The 14,574-nt window shown below is 41.1% G+C and overlaps 2 non-coding genes across 2 annotated transcripts; both read left to right on the top strand.

Moving 5' to 3' along the window:
- The first annotated feature begins 12,831 nt into the window (after positions 1-12,831).
- LOC125526163 lies at positions 12,832-12,910 on the top strand. Its single transcript, XR_007291583.1, has one exon. It is a non-coding gene; the product is annotated as a small nucleolar RNA Z155 (small nucleolar RNA).
- Positions 12,911-13,034: 124 nt separating this feature from the next.
- LOC125526186 lies at positions 13,035-13,147 on the top strand. Its single transcript, XR_007291601.1, has one exon. It is a non-coding gene; the product is annotated as a small nucleolar RNA snoR100 (small nucleolar RNA).
- The last annotated feature ends 1,427 nt before the right edge of the window (positions 13,148-14,574 follow it).

The following is a 14,574-nucleotide window of genomic DNA, read 5'->3' as shown; positions in this document are numbered from 1 at the left end:
TACTCCTACCGGGAGTAGGACTCCCCCCCCCCAAATCCTTGTCCAACTAGGAGAGGTGGAGGGAGAATAGGAAAGGGGGGGCGCCGCCCCTCCCTCCTTGTCCAATTCGGACTAGGGGAGAGGGGGCGCACGGCCTGCCCTGGCAGCCCCTTCCTCTTCTCCACATTAGGCCCATGAGGCCCATTAACCCCCCGGGGGGTTCCGGTAACCCCCCGGTGCTTCGGTTTTATACGATACTTCTCCGGAACCCTTCCGGTGTCCGAATATAGTCATCCAATATATCAATCTTTATGTCTCGACCATTTCGAGACTCCTTGTCATGTCCGTGATCACATCCGGGACTCCGAACTAACTTCGGTACATCAAAATGCATAAACTCATAATAACTGTCATCATAACGTTAAGCGTGCGGACCCTACGGTTCGAGAACAATGTAGACATGACTGAGACATATCTCCGGTCAATAACCAATAGCAGGACCTGGATGCCCATATTGGCTCCTACATATTCTACGAAGATCTTTATCGGTCAGACCGCATAACAACATACGTTGTTCCCTTTGTCATCGGTATGTTACTTGCCCGAGATTCGATCGTCGGTATCCGATACCTAGTTCAATCTCGTTACCAGCAAGTCTCTTTACTCGTTCCGTAATACATCATCTCGCAACTAACTCATTAGTTGCAATGCTTGCAAGGCTTATGTGATGTGCATTACCGAGAGGGCCCAGAGATACCTCTCCGATAATCGGAGTGACAAATCCTATTCTCGAAATACGCCAACCCAACATCTACCTTTGGAGACACCTGTAGAGCTCCTTTATAATCACCCAGTTACGTTGTGACGTTTGGTAGCACACAAAGTGTTCCTCCGGTAAACGGGAGTTGCATAATCTCATAGTCATAGGAACATGTATAAGTCATGAAGAAAGCAATAGCAACATACTAAACGATCGGGTGCTAAGCTAATGGAATGGGTCATGTCAATCAGATCATTCACCTAATGATGTGATCCCGTTAATCAAATAACAACTTCTTTGTTCATGGTTAGGAAACATAACCATCTTTGATTAACGAGCTAGTCAAGTAGAGGCATACTAGTGACACTAAGTTTGTCTATGTATTCACACATGTATTATGTTTCCGGTTAATACAATTCTAGCATGAATAATAAACATTTATCATGATATAAGGAAATAAATAATAACTTTATTATTGCCTCTAGGGCATATTTCCTTCATTTTTAGCACATGCTATGTGGGTGAAATGATGATACCATGCCAAATTTCAACTTTTTCAGAGTTCATTTCAAATGCTTTTGGATTTCAGGGTCTTATAGCTCATAAAATTAGTAAATGCATGAAAAATAACAAATGGAGTCACAAAGGGTTGAAAATTGATGATGTGGCTTTGAATGGTGCATTTTGAACACACAAAAAGTCTAGAGTTCAAATAATTTCAAAAAATGAAATCCCTTTGTAACAGATGAGTTTCCGTCCGAAACCGTGATACTTCGAAAGAAGACATTGTCCGTTTTGTACACGAGGTGCATCTAGTTTTTGCCGTAACCCTCTCAACTTTTTAGCACATGCTATGTGGGTGAAATGATGATACCATGCCAAATTTCAACCTTTTCAGAGTTCATTTGAAATGCTTTTGAATTTCAGGGTCTTATAGCTTAAAAAATCAGTAAATGCATGAAAAATAACAAATGAAGTCAAAAAGGGTTGAAAATTGATGATGTGGCTTCGAATGGTGCATTTTGAACACACAAAAAGCCTGGTGGTCAAATAAGTTCAAAAAAATAAAATCCCTTTGTAACAGATGAATTTTCGTATGAAACCCTGATACTTCGAAAGAGATTGTCCATTTTGTACACAAAGTGCATCTAGTTTTTGACGTAACCCTCTCAAATTTTTAGCACATGCTATGTGGGTAAAATGATGATACCATGCCAAATTTCAACCTTTTCAGAGTTCATTTGAAATGCTTTTTAATTTCAGGGTCATATAGCTCAAAAAAAATCAGTAAATGAATGAAAAATGACAAATGAAGTTAGAAAGGGTTGAAAATTGATGATGTGGCTTTGAATGGTGCATTTTGAACACACAAAAAGTCTGGAGTTCAAAGAAGTTCAAAAAAAATAAAATCCCTTTGTAACAGATGAGTTTTCGTATGAAACCCTGATCAACTAAAAAGCCACATCATTTAGCTCAAAACAAATCAATTAAAATATTCTGTTATGATCAACTAAAACAAAACTATAATATTCTTTAATAGCAAAAGGAAAATCAACTAAAAAACTTTTATAAAACTCTAATAGCAAAAGGAATCAACTAAAAAGCTTTTATAAACCTATAGTATTTTTTAAACTAAAATTATATAAAATTTATGCCGCCGAAATTATCAAAGTATTATCTGCTCAAAACATGAAAAGCAGAAAGAAACAAAATAAACTTTAATAAATAAGTAGAAACAAAATAAATTAAATTAAAATTTAATAAAATAAATAAGTAGAAATAAAATAAAATAAAATAAACTTTAATAAAGTAAAATAAATAAACCTTAATAAATAAGTTCAAAAAATAAATGAAATTTAATATAATAAATAAGTAGAAACAAAATAAAATAAAATAAAATAAACTTTAATAAAATAAATAAGTAAAAACTAAATAAACTTTAATAAAGTAAAATAAATAAACTTTAATAAAATAAATAAAAATAGCAATAGTATGTTTTTTGTTGTAAGTAGAAACAAAATAAAATAAATAAGCAACAAAGAAAATAAAAAAAGTGCCACCCACTGGGCCACCGCGGCCTGAATACGACTAGAAACCCAACGATGGGTCAGGACTGAGGCCCGCAGGAGGCCCAGAAGGCCCATGGGCACATAGTGACAGATTAGGCCCGAAAGCCTGTAGTTGAGAGGAGCTTGAGAGGGTGGGCGCAACAGCGCTTATAAACCACTCTCGAGCCCTCTCAACTAGCGAGGTGGGACTAAACATTTGGCCGCGACGCGGGCAGCAAGAGGCCTTTGGTCCCGGTTGGTGCCACCAACTGGGACTGAACGGGCAGGAGCGGCGACGGCGTCGGGGCAGGGGCGGCGCGCGTCGGGGCAGGGACGGCGCGCGTCAGGGTAGGGGAGGCGCGCGGCGACGGCGTCGGGCGAGGGCGCGGGCGACGACGAGGGCGCGGGCGACGACGAGGACGGGCGCGGGCGACGGCGGGGGCGGCGGGCGGCATCGGGGCAGCCTGGCGGCGTCGATGTCGTCGACGGGTCGTCGGGGGCAACTGCGAGATGAAGATGAAATTTTTCACAAGTGTTGGTTATATACACAGAGCTTTGGTCCCGGTTCGTGGCACCAACCAGGACCAATGCCCCCCTTTAGTCCCGGTTGGTGCCACCAATCGGGACCAATGCCCTCCTTTAGTCCTTTAATCATATTTAATTGCCGAAGTTATGAATCGATGTTTTTCAGAAATTATGATTTTATTTAAAATTTAATATCTGCATTATTGAGGGAAAATCAAATATGTGCCAAATTAGACAAATTTACATTTGCATAAAAACAAATTAATCATTTACGAAAAATAATTAGTTTTCTTGTGATTACAACTGATACAGCAAAGATTGAAGAAACTTTAGTACATGGGTAGCCTCTATATTTCGCTGAATATTAAAGAAATATCTTTATTCACTGTTTTCATGTAAAAAAATATTTTTTAAAAAACATGAAAAAAATTAAATATAAGAATGGTCCTATCATTTTTAAATTACATGGACATTTGTTTACATTTTATAGCATTTTCCGAAAATTCATGTATATCCGTTTGAATTATGAGGACATTGTTTGTCACTAATTTATTTCTGAATGCTATCAACATTTTTTGGAAATTTTACTTACAATTTTTTTTCACTATGTTAATATTTTTCAAATTTGTGGGGTTTAATTTTTTTATTAAATACAAGTATTGCAAACATATGTATTTTAGAATTGTTTTCGGAAAATATGAGCAAAAAAAGAATGTAAAACCAAAGAAAATCAAACTAACGTGTGGAAAGCTAATTGGGCTGACCCAACTGGACGCTCGCTGTAGGCGAGTGCGGTCTTGCGCAAGGCGGTAGATAGCCGTGCCTGCTTGTGTCCTATGTCATCACGCGTCCATGATCCCCTAGAAAAACACGCATCCATGAGGTTGTTTCTGCCATTTATGGGCTTGTACGCCTAGCCGTCTTGATCGACAGTTTCTCGTCAAGTGGGGAGATCTTCTTTTGGAATCACAAGGCACCCTTGTGGGGTCATCATTTATCGCTTCGTAGCGCAAGTGGCGCAACGTAACATGTCAAGGTTGATCTGCGGTACACTATATACTAGTAGAACGCCCGTGCGTTGCCACAGGCCTTTTTTTTCATGTGCACATTAATACAATGCATATCGAATTTTGCAGATATTTTTTTAATTGCACCTATAAATATAATACATATAAAATTTTGTATGTATAAAAAATAGATTGTGCAACAATCATAAAATAATTGAAATCCACTTCACTTGCAATTTAACTCAACCATGTATACAGAGAGAAATGATCCAAATAATTATATGTTGTCTTTAGCTTCATTTGCACTCCGCAACCCCAGTTCATGTTCGCCACCTCAGTTAGTGACAAATCCGGCTCACAATGCCCCCTTCCACCTCCATGAACACACACTTCACAATCAATTGAACCATCTATACAGTTACTAACATGTTGCATCCCTTCTAAGAAGGATTGACATGAAAGGGACACCTTACCCATGATTCTCCTGTTTTTATGATCTCTGCTATCTGGGCAACATCCAGATTGTAGAGACGTCATTCTCTAAGAGCACATCGCACATATGAGTCTTCTATTGCTGCTTCTGCTTGAGTGTGCTGGTGAAGGATCTCATCTGCTATGTAACAGATAGACAAAAAACCTACCAAAAATATCAGTGTTATATTAATTCATTGGTGTTATTAATTCCAAAAATATGGGAGTGTAATTGTCCAGGAAATCATCTAAGAAATTATTACAAGTGGTACTGAAATCAGCTGTCAAAAAAATGGTAAGCAAACATTAGAAAGTTGGTCCCTGAAAAATGTTTCACACATTACAAAAAATAATCATATATGAATTATATTAGGTAAAAGTAATTGGGCCTCACAGTATGAGATCCTAAAATTGGAATGAATCACCATGATATATAGTGAGAATCTGAACTATCTCATAGCTTCATACTCTGCTTGCTTGAACTTCAAATGAACATGCTATGCACCAATTGAAAGAACCAGATCACTTAGATCAAAATGTTATCCACAATTTGAAAGAACATAGCAAAATACAAGATCTCCTTTCAGAAGAAAAAAAAACCATCCAACACATGTCCTCCAAGCAACATTGTGCAAGTGTATAACAACTGCATGTCAAATATGCAATAATTTGGGGAATGAAGGATCACTTTTACACCCTTATTTTGTGGACCGTATATGAAACTCGCATGTCCATAAGAAGAAAGCAACAAATATATCTAGGTCTAAATATCCATGGGCACTCTACATGGCAAATATGCAATAATTTGGGGAATAAAGGATCATTTTTACACCCCCCCTTGTGGAGCGAATATGCTCCCAAGCTCCAATCAGATCGAGCGAGCGAAACCAAGAACCGCCTACATCATAGTTCAAGGGCCAAGGTAATTAACCTTGTCTGATTAGAAGGCGAATGTTATCCCCAAGAATAACCCGTCCAATTCATTTCCCTAAGGAAAATTCTTCCAACTGGAAAAAACCATAAGTTTATGCGAACTGATCTCTGAAATTTGAATTACATACTGATTAGATAGCATCAAATTAGTACAAAAAAATATTACTTACCAGTTGTGTTGAAGAATCACCAGATCAACAAGCATGCAAGATATGTCTCGGGCCAACTTGTTGAAGAGCAGAAAAGGACCGACTGCAGTGACGTTGCTATTTGCTGAGTTAAGCTGGTTATTCCCATATGATCTAGAGTCTAGAGAGGTAAAAAGATATGGAGTATGAATCCTTCACACAATTCAATCCTTTGATTGTGTGAATGCATACATTCACCAGTATTACATCGCACTTACAAAGTTGTCATGTGGTGACATGCTAATCGTCCTCAAAACCTAAGCCATTGTTTGCGAGAATGGCCGGCGGCAGTCAGAGTAAACCCATGAGGCCAATGCCATGGTCGCCGCCCACCATGCCCGGAGCTCCTCGTTGGCCCGAGCGCGGTACCTCTCTGTGACGTCTGGCGCCACCTCTTTCAAGATATGTTTTGTATATAACCGTTATCAACTACTCAATCTGTAAAGAAATATAAGGGCGTTTAGATCATTAATACAGAGGCAGTACATCCTTCAAGGAAGGCAGCATGTACGCATACCATGAAACCCATCGGGCACATGATCTATCCGCTTGACGGTGCTCATGCTGTTCATCTAAGCTCAAACTTGTGATACGTAGTCGTGTAAATCTCAAGATACTGCAGAATGGTAGCATGGATACGATCACCCTGCAAAGAGCAAACAAATATGTTTTAAGCAGGAACAAAAAGGAATATTTTAACAGTTATAAGTATACCAGAGCACATTGATATTTGAGCTGGAAAAAGAGTAATTCTAGAAAAACATAAATGGCCTCAAATGTAATGCAAAATAACCAATATCGTATTCAGTTATGATGTTTTTCAGAGGCATCATACCGAATAATATTAACCCTCTTCCTTTAAGCAACAATCAAATAGAAAGATAGCCTCTTCTTTAACCATTCTTACAAAACATAGATTGTTTGTTTCGTTCAGAAAATAAAGGAAACCCAAACTTAGGATAAATATAAGATATAAGGTGGCCATGAAAAACATGCTGCTGCATTAACAAGTTCAACCCTTCTGGAACATTCCGTTCTTGACCTGTTATTCACGATTATGTTCATTAATTCTAAACAAGCCAAGACTGATGCGAACCTATTATTCATGATTACGTTCATTAATTCTAAACGAGCCAAGACTGACGCCAACAATAACAAAAAACTTCAAGTATGGCATACCATAAAAGAGAGAAGATACTATATATAATAGATCATCAGTTTTCTAACCCCGCCCGTTGTGTCATCGCCTCTAATACTAATTACCTAGACCACACCAAGGGCATTTCGAAGATCTAAATATCGAATCACTTTCTGGACAGAAAAAAATATCCAGCTCAAATAGAAATGAGTATACCAAATAGCTTGGTATGAGCTTGTAGTGAGAACATCATGAGTGTCTGAACTTAGTGCCGCCATCGAGTTCAAAACTCAATGATCATATAGGAGATGGATGGACAGAACTAAACCACAATTTTTTCCATGAATGTGTAAACATGAACTAAACCAGGTCTGGGTTATTAAAAATGGAACAATTGGAGCAGAACATTTGCAAGAAGCAAACCAAATTGAGCCACCTACACTGATAAGCCCATGTGCTAAATCAAAAGGAAACCATACCTACTACATATAATACAATAATGAAGACAACAATAATATAAACAAGAAGCATAGACCACCAGACCTCAAGTGGAGCCGTAAAAACTCATTATAGTTGTCGTCAGCAAACACAAACATGGATCCACCAGTCATTACTGTTGTCATTCAGCTTCGCAATATCAAAAACCACAAAGAGAACCTGCCAACATGCACAGAAGACGATCATCAGCTCACACCTATCAACAGTTAAATAGATCAATAGCAAAGGCAAATAGAAACATCTATGCCAATGTCCGTGACCAAATCCATACAGCCCCACACCCATTGTAAAACATACACCCCTAACAAACAACATGGCAAAAGGAAACAGGCAAACAGCACGCAAGAATCTCATTATCTGGCATGTTCAGTCATGAATGAAAATATTGAGAGTATTTAAAAATAGACCTGTACATCCCTCTATACTGCCTTGTTATATACCTACCAAATGGAGCAAAAGGGTACCCTAAATAAGTTATAGACATCAATTTGTGCTTCCGAAACTACTGTGAATCGTGTAGCTAAAAATTTAGAACTTGTTAAAATAACATGAGAGATTAGTTAATGATGTAGATGAAGATAAAGCGAACACATTAAGGTTCAGTGACAAGTGGATGTTGTACCTGCAGATTGTTGTAATTTTTTTAGTCCAACTGCTACGCACGTACAGTATCAAATATCGAGAACTTGGCCAATTGCAGTGAATCATTGAGATGCTATAGATAATATCCAAGCCCATAGTGATTAAATAACAACATAAGAAAAGAGCATGAGTGAACTGGTAACATCTATTGAATAGCTTAAATTATCAAATAGATCAATCAAAACTACTGATCGAGCAGCTACGCTGAGAAGATGTCGAGCGTGGAGCGCCCTGATGGTTCTGCGGCTGAGCGTGCACTCCGGTCCTGCTCTTATATCTCACCATATGGAAACACGTACAGAGGTTTATTAATTTCTACTGTCGCTAGCAGATTGACTGCAAGCAAGGCGGGGTTGACCTTGTAAAAGACTGAATATCATTTGGCCTTGTTGATGCCAGCATGAAGGGCAGGGAGAGAAGGACATACCTCAGTGGTCATTGCCGCGTCCTCAGCTACGATCTAATTGCAGCTTGTCGAGAGGGTGTCGGAGATGTTGCTGCAAGTTTTCGCTCCTTGGCATCAGATATGTAGCATTGTAAGTCTGCTTTCAAAATAAAAATTCTTAAATTACTACAAATAACAGATTGGATCAGCTGCTTTTAATTAATACTAAAAATATACTTTCTAGTTCAATTTTGTACATAGCATGATAAGATAAAGTACACCTGAAACGTAATACCACATGCTTAAAAAAGGTTACAATACATCTTGCTTAAACTACACTCCAATGAAAATATAAATATCATAACTGTCCTCGTGATTGAGGTAACGTTTTGCATCAAGAACGAGCCGCCGAGAATCTACCCTCTAGCCTAGTCATATCTCCTGAGACAAAATATGCAATCACAACTTACTGGGTTGGAATTCAGAGAGATTGGAGTGTTTGATTCACTGATACTATTGGAGAATGGAGTTCCAAAACCTTCATTTGTGGTGTGTGCAAGACAACCAGCCTACAATTAACAAGGAGCATAATAATTATTTTAACCAAGCACTGTAACTAATGACAAGAAGCTGTTGGGTAAGGGGCATTAGTACTGTAGATCAGGAGCATACCTCGTTACATCAGTGGAACGTAATATTTTGCAAAAGCAGTAGCATGCTTCTTGTCCTGAACTTTCTTGAGAAAAAGGGTTCCCCCCGCTTTATATTATAAAGCATACCACCAAGCATCCAAAGTCACAAATTCAAGTACAAGAAGTCATAGAATCATGCTGGGGGCACAGCAAGACAAGCCCCAAATACAGCTAAAAGGAGACTCTAATCCGGCTCGGGAGGAGGAGGTGGTGGCGGTGGAGGAGGAGCAAAAGACGCTGCCGAGGCACGAAGACCCGCCATGATGTTGTTGATGACGCCTCGGTCGCTCCGCTTACTAAGCGGTCTCCAGAGCTGCAAGAAGCCACACATTTTGTAGATCACACCAGTCACGCGAGACGGAATCACTCGTTCGATGACTAATTTATTGCGGGTACACCAAAGGGACCATGCAAGGGTACCTAGCGCGACCCAAATAGGGGTGAGCCTAGACCCGGGGAGCCTAAAGACCTCCCTGAACAAATCTGGGAGGTTGTCATGGCACCACGTGCCCCCAACCACCTCCCGGAAGCAACTCCATAAGAACTGAGCTGCCGGGCATCATATGATTATAACTTACTGTCCATCAACATTTATGAGCTGCCGGTTGGGAGCCTGACCCGAGCAGAAGATGCAGACAAAGATGACGACACTGAACCCTGTAGCAGCATGGTTGGCATCCTTGCAGTGCGTCACACGATGGAGCCCATGACTCGAGCGACACAGGGAGGTGATGGAAGCATGTGCTGCAGCCTGCATCTACTCGCATACATTTGAAGCCGTGGAAGCACTTCTCCTGCTCGGCCGCGGGGTTGTCGGCGATGCGGCGACGGATAGAGCCCAGGAGGCACCTTGCCTCGGCGCGCATGCCGGGTACCCGGAGGCGCTCGAGCATGAACGTGGCGGCGCCGCCCGCCTCCTCGCCGGCGGTTTGCGTCCTCTTCACCGCCCGATCTGGTAGTGCTGGTGGGCATGCCTCGCAGGGCGTGGGGATGCGGCATGACCCATCGCATCAAGCGATTGGGTAGGAGAGCTGTACGGCGATGGAGCCCATTGCGACGGCGCTTGGGAAATTGTAGCATGGCGCGGCGGCGGACGAGGGGGTTGGGAACCCTAGGCGGGAGATGTGGGTGGTGATCGATTGGGGTGCCTGCCTGCGTCCGAGCGAACCGGGCGATCGAACGAGGAAGCAGGTCGAGGGAGTCGAGGGGAGCCTCGATGGCCGATTTTTTTTGTTACGTGCGACGGGGAGAGACCAAAAAAACCAGACGGCGGGAGGATGACGAAAAAAACCAGCGAAAATAAACCGCGCAGACTATTCACCAACTGCTCCATTAGGAGTAGAGATGAAACATAACGAAAGAAGAGGGGATCACGCTGATTTTCTTCCTTTTCTTTTTCTGGCTTGGATATGCTCCACTCGGGGAAGCAGACTCACGCTACATGGTGACAGATAGTTTTGCTCTGTGACGAAGCCCACATGTACAACCCTGTGAAACACATCAGTGCCTCAACTTTTTTCCCTTCTGGGGCACATTCATGCTCCACTCGTCAGAGCAACTTATGTTTCAATGGTGAACCACGCTAGTGTTCTATGACGAAGTACAACTGTGCCACTTGTCGCAACCTAGTAATTTTTCCTTTTTTTCGTAGATCCGTTTATTCAAAACGTTATATTTTTTAAACCGTGTGTCCAAATCTCGAACCGTTTTCACCGTTGGATTTCTCGCGTCGAGATCTTCAAAATTAGATCCCATGTTGAGAGGTTTTCATGAACTTTTATTTAACGAGAAAACCGGACGAAAAAACCAAACCGGAAGCACGGATTTTTTTCCCTTTCCGAAAAATGCACGGTTGTGCCACTCGCGGAACAAAATCGTGCCTTTCGCGAAAGAAAGAAAAACAGAAAACACGTTCTTTTTTCCGTTCCGAGGAAAACCGTGCCTCTCGTGAAATAAAAAAATTGGAAAACACGTTTTTTGTCCTTTCCGAGAGTCATGGTCGTGCTTCTCGTGAAAGCAAAAACGTGCCTCTCGCGGAAGCAAAACCATGCCTCTCATGAAAAAAAAACACGTTTTTTATTCCGTTTCCGAGAGTCATGATCGTGCCTCTCACAAAAGCAAAAACGTGCCTCTCCCGGAAGCAAAACCCTCCCTCTCGCGGAAGGAATAAAACCCAGAAAATGTGTTCTTTTTTCTGTTTGCGAGAGTCATGGTTGTGCCTCTCGTGAAAGAAAAAACGTGACTCTCACGGAAGCAAAACCGTGCCTCTCGCGGAAGAAAAAAACGCATTTTTACACGCAAAAAAAGTTTTTTCAAAAAAAAATTGGTCCAAAAGCTAAGGAAGACTGGTGGAAAACCGAAACGTCGAAAAACAAAGAAAAAAAGCGTTTAAAAAGCAGAAAACATGTGCGAGAAAAAAAATCGGGAGGGAGCGCCCATAGCGCGAGATGTGGCGGGGTGTCTGAGAGCGCGCCAAGTGACGCTGGTCGTTGTAAGGCTCCTGAAAGAGTGCTCGTCAACTAGTTGCTCCCCTCTCCCGCTCCTCCAAACAAACCAAACTATGCTAGTTCCCTTAGGAAAAGCCAAACTAAGACTATTGCCCTTTTTTTTCCAACGTAACTAATGGTACTGCTCATGATTATATGTATCTAATGGGAAAAGAATTCTATAAGACCAGGTCTCACGGGTTAGCAGGTGAGATCCATTCTGATAGATGACACGTGGCATTTATAAATCACAAAGCATCTATCCCACCCAAGATGATTATATGGGGCGCTGGGTGTCTTTTGCAAAAAAAGAAATAAAAAAATTGAGAGGAAGAAAATAGGACAATTCTTTTGAGGAACACCGTACATGTTTGCGAGAAAATAAGATAATTGCTAATAGGCAAACGAGCATAGGTCCAGTCTATTCAAAGGTTACCTTATCTTCCCCCACTGGCCCAAAGATTAACCCAGTAAGATGAGGTTATCTTATTTCACGAAACCCTAGGCCGCAAAACCTCTATATAGCGCACGCTCTCGTATCCTGTAATCCCCGTCTCCATCATGTTCTGCCGTGTGACCATCTCAGGTTTGTTTGTCCATCGGTGATGTGTGCAACGTGTTTCCTGTAGCTCTTCTTAACCAAGAACCTTACGTTTCTTCAGCTCTTGTTTGGTTTTACTGGATCTAATTAGAGGCTGTGATGATCAAAACACCTACTACCTCCGTCTAGGTGAATAAGTCATTCGCGTAGTTCTAGATTATCGATTTGAGGATTTAAATATGTGTTATATGTCATGAAAAGTATATCACTAGATTTCTACACGGATGTAGTTTCTAAATATATATTTTTTGTCACATATAATACATATTTAGATTGTTAAATCGTCGACCAAGAACTACGCGAATGACTTATTCACCGAGACGGAGGTAGTACCTCTTTTCTGAGGGATTTCTATCCCTCTCCTGAGAAACCAATTCATTCTTCTGATCCTTTTAATATCAATGATGTTTCGGTTTTGATTTCCATTTGATCGTTTTGCCTTCCTTAATTAAAAGAGCAAAAAGCCCATGATTTATGGGGTTGAAGTGATGATAATCTTCCACATAAAATTATATTTAGTGTTGACTGAATTACAAACTATAATTATCTGATCAACTTCTGAATCTCAACCGATCTGCTCTTTCGTTTCCGTGGATCCTCATCTGCTGCTATGTGCCTTCGCTTCAACTTCACGCGTTCTTTTCCCGTATCCGTGCACAACATGCCAATGCTCTGATGAGAAGAGGAAGGAAGCATCGTAATGGGCACGCAGATTGACTGAACTCGATCTGCATGTCTGCTCGCCCTGATGCCCTCGGGCTTTGATCTCCCGGACCTAGATTTAACGCACACTTTTTTAGGAATTATAGGATCCTAACCTTATACATTATCTAATCATTACTTATAGGTAGTGTGCCACAAGGCTCCCTTTGCAACCTTAATCTTACATTTTAGGCAAGATTACCACCTGATGCAGTTTACATCATTACAACTTACCAGGAGAAGTAAAGAGTGTTAAAAATTAAAAATGTGCGTACAAATATTTCGAAAACGTAGATCACATTGTGATTGTAAGGGAACAATTTAATGCTTTATCTTTATTCTTAATTAATCTGAAGAGATGATCTCTGGAAAAGCTTCTATTCTGCGGCTTCGAGAGGTGCTGGAGCACGGTGGATCAAAGCGAGGTAGGGGTGAATAACTAGAGAGAGAATTCCTTGTCGTTCAACATTGTCTTAAAATTGGAGCCCTATTTAACACCGAAAAAATATTTCTTCCCTCTATAACATCAACTCTAAATTTTGTTCCCAATATAACACTTGTGTCCAATATTTGAGTTAACAGTGTTAAATGGTGTATGAAATGACAATTTTGCCCTCAAACATCTAGCCAATCCGCCCCTATATTTCTATGTCATATTTAAAGGTTGGATAACACGAGTCGGTGTGGTCAAAAGGTTATGCTAAAAATAATTGCCTAAACTTACCTGATAGGCTGATAGGCTAGGCTCTGGTGGTACGTGGGCACAGCGACTAGGAGAAGTGTTATGTAATCTGTATGCAAGTTGGAGTTAGCAGACTGTGCCGCACCTGCTGGGGCCAGTGGCAGCACGTCGTGAGAGCGGAGTTGATACTAAAGTTAGTACAAAGTTGGGTCATATATTTTGAAACGTTGGAAGTATCGTGTGTCACGTACGGCTAGACGTGCGTGCACTATTCCGCAGCAAGATCAATCAAGCAGCTAGCTTTTGCATGTACGTGTGCAGCCCTCCGATGATTTGTATTAGCGTTCTAAAACAAACAGAGGCACCGGGAAAAAAGAGTGAAAATTTTGGTGATATACTAGTGCCAAGGGTAGTATTGTCATTTCAAGCGCCATTTAACACTGTTAGCTCAAAAAATTGACGAAAGTGTTATATTGGGAATAAAATTTAGAGTCAACGATAGATAGGGAAGAAATATTTTGCCAGTGTTAAATAGGGGATCCAATTTTAAGATAGTGTTAAATAAGGAATTCTTTCAATAACTAGCGTTCGAGAAGACCTCCTCCTGTTGGGCGTTTACCAGGGTGGTGAGAGCAACTCTAGCAGACCCCGCATCTACCCTCGACTTGGAAAATAACCGCCAAAATGTGGGTAGGGGCGGAAAAACCTGCCCGATCAGACCTCGCATACCGCCCCGGCCCGCAAATTTTTTTAAGAGGCGCGGCAAAATCTCGGCCCCAACCTGCGAATACGCAGGTTTCCCCCTCGCAGCTGCGGTGCCCTGCATCATAGAGAAGC

The sequence above is a fragment of the Triticum urartu genome, chromosome 7 (assembly GCF_003073215.2).
Source record: "Triticum urartu cultivar G1812 chromosome 7, Tu2.1, whole genome shotgun sequence".
Classification (NCBI taxonomy): domain Eukaryota; kingdom Viridiplantae; phylum Streptophyta; class Magnoliopsida; order Poales; family Poaceae; genus Triticum; species Triticum urartu.
The sequence above is the reverse complement of the archived record's forward strand: the minus strand, read 5'-3'. Positions and strand labels throughout refer to the sequence as shown.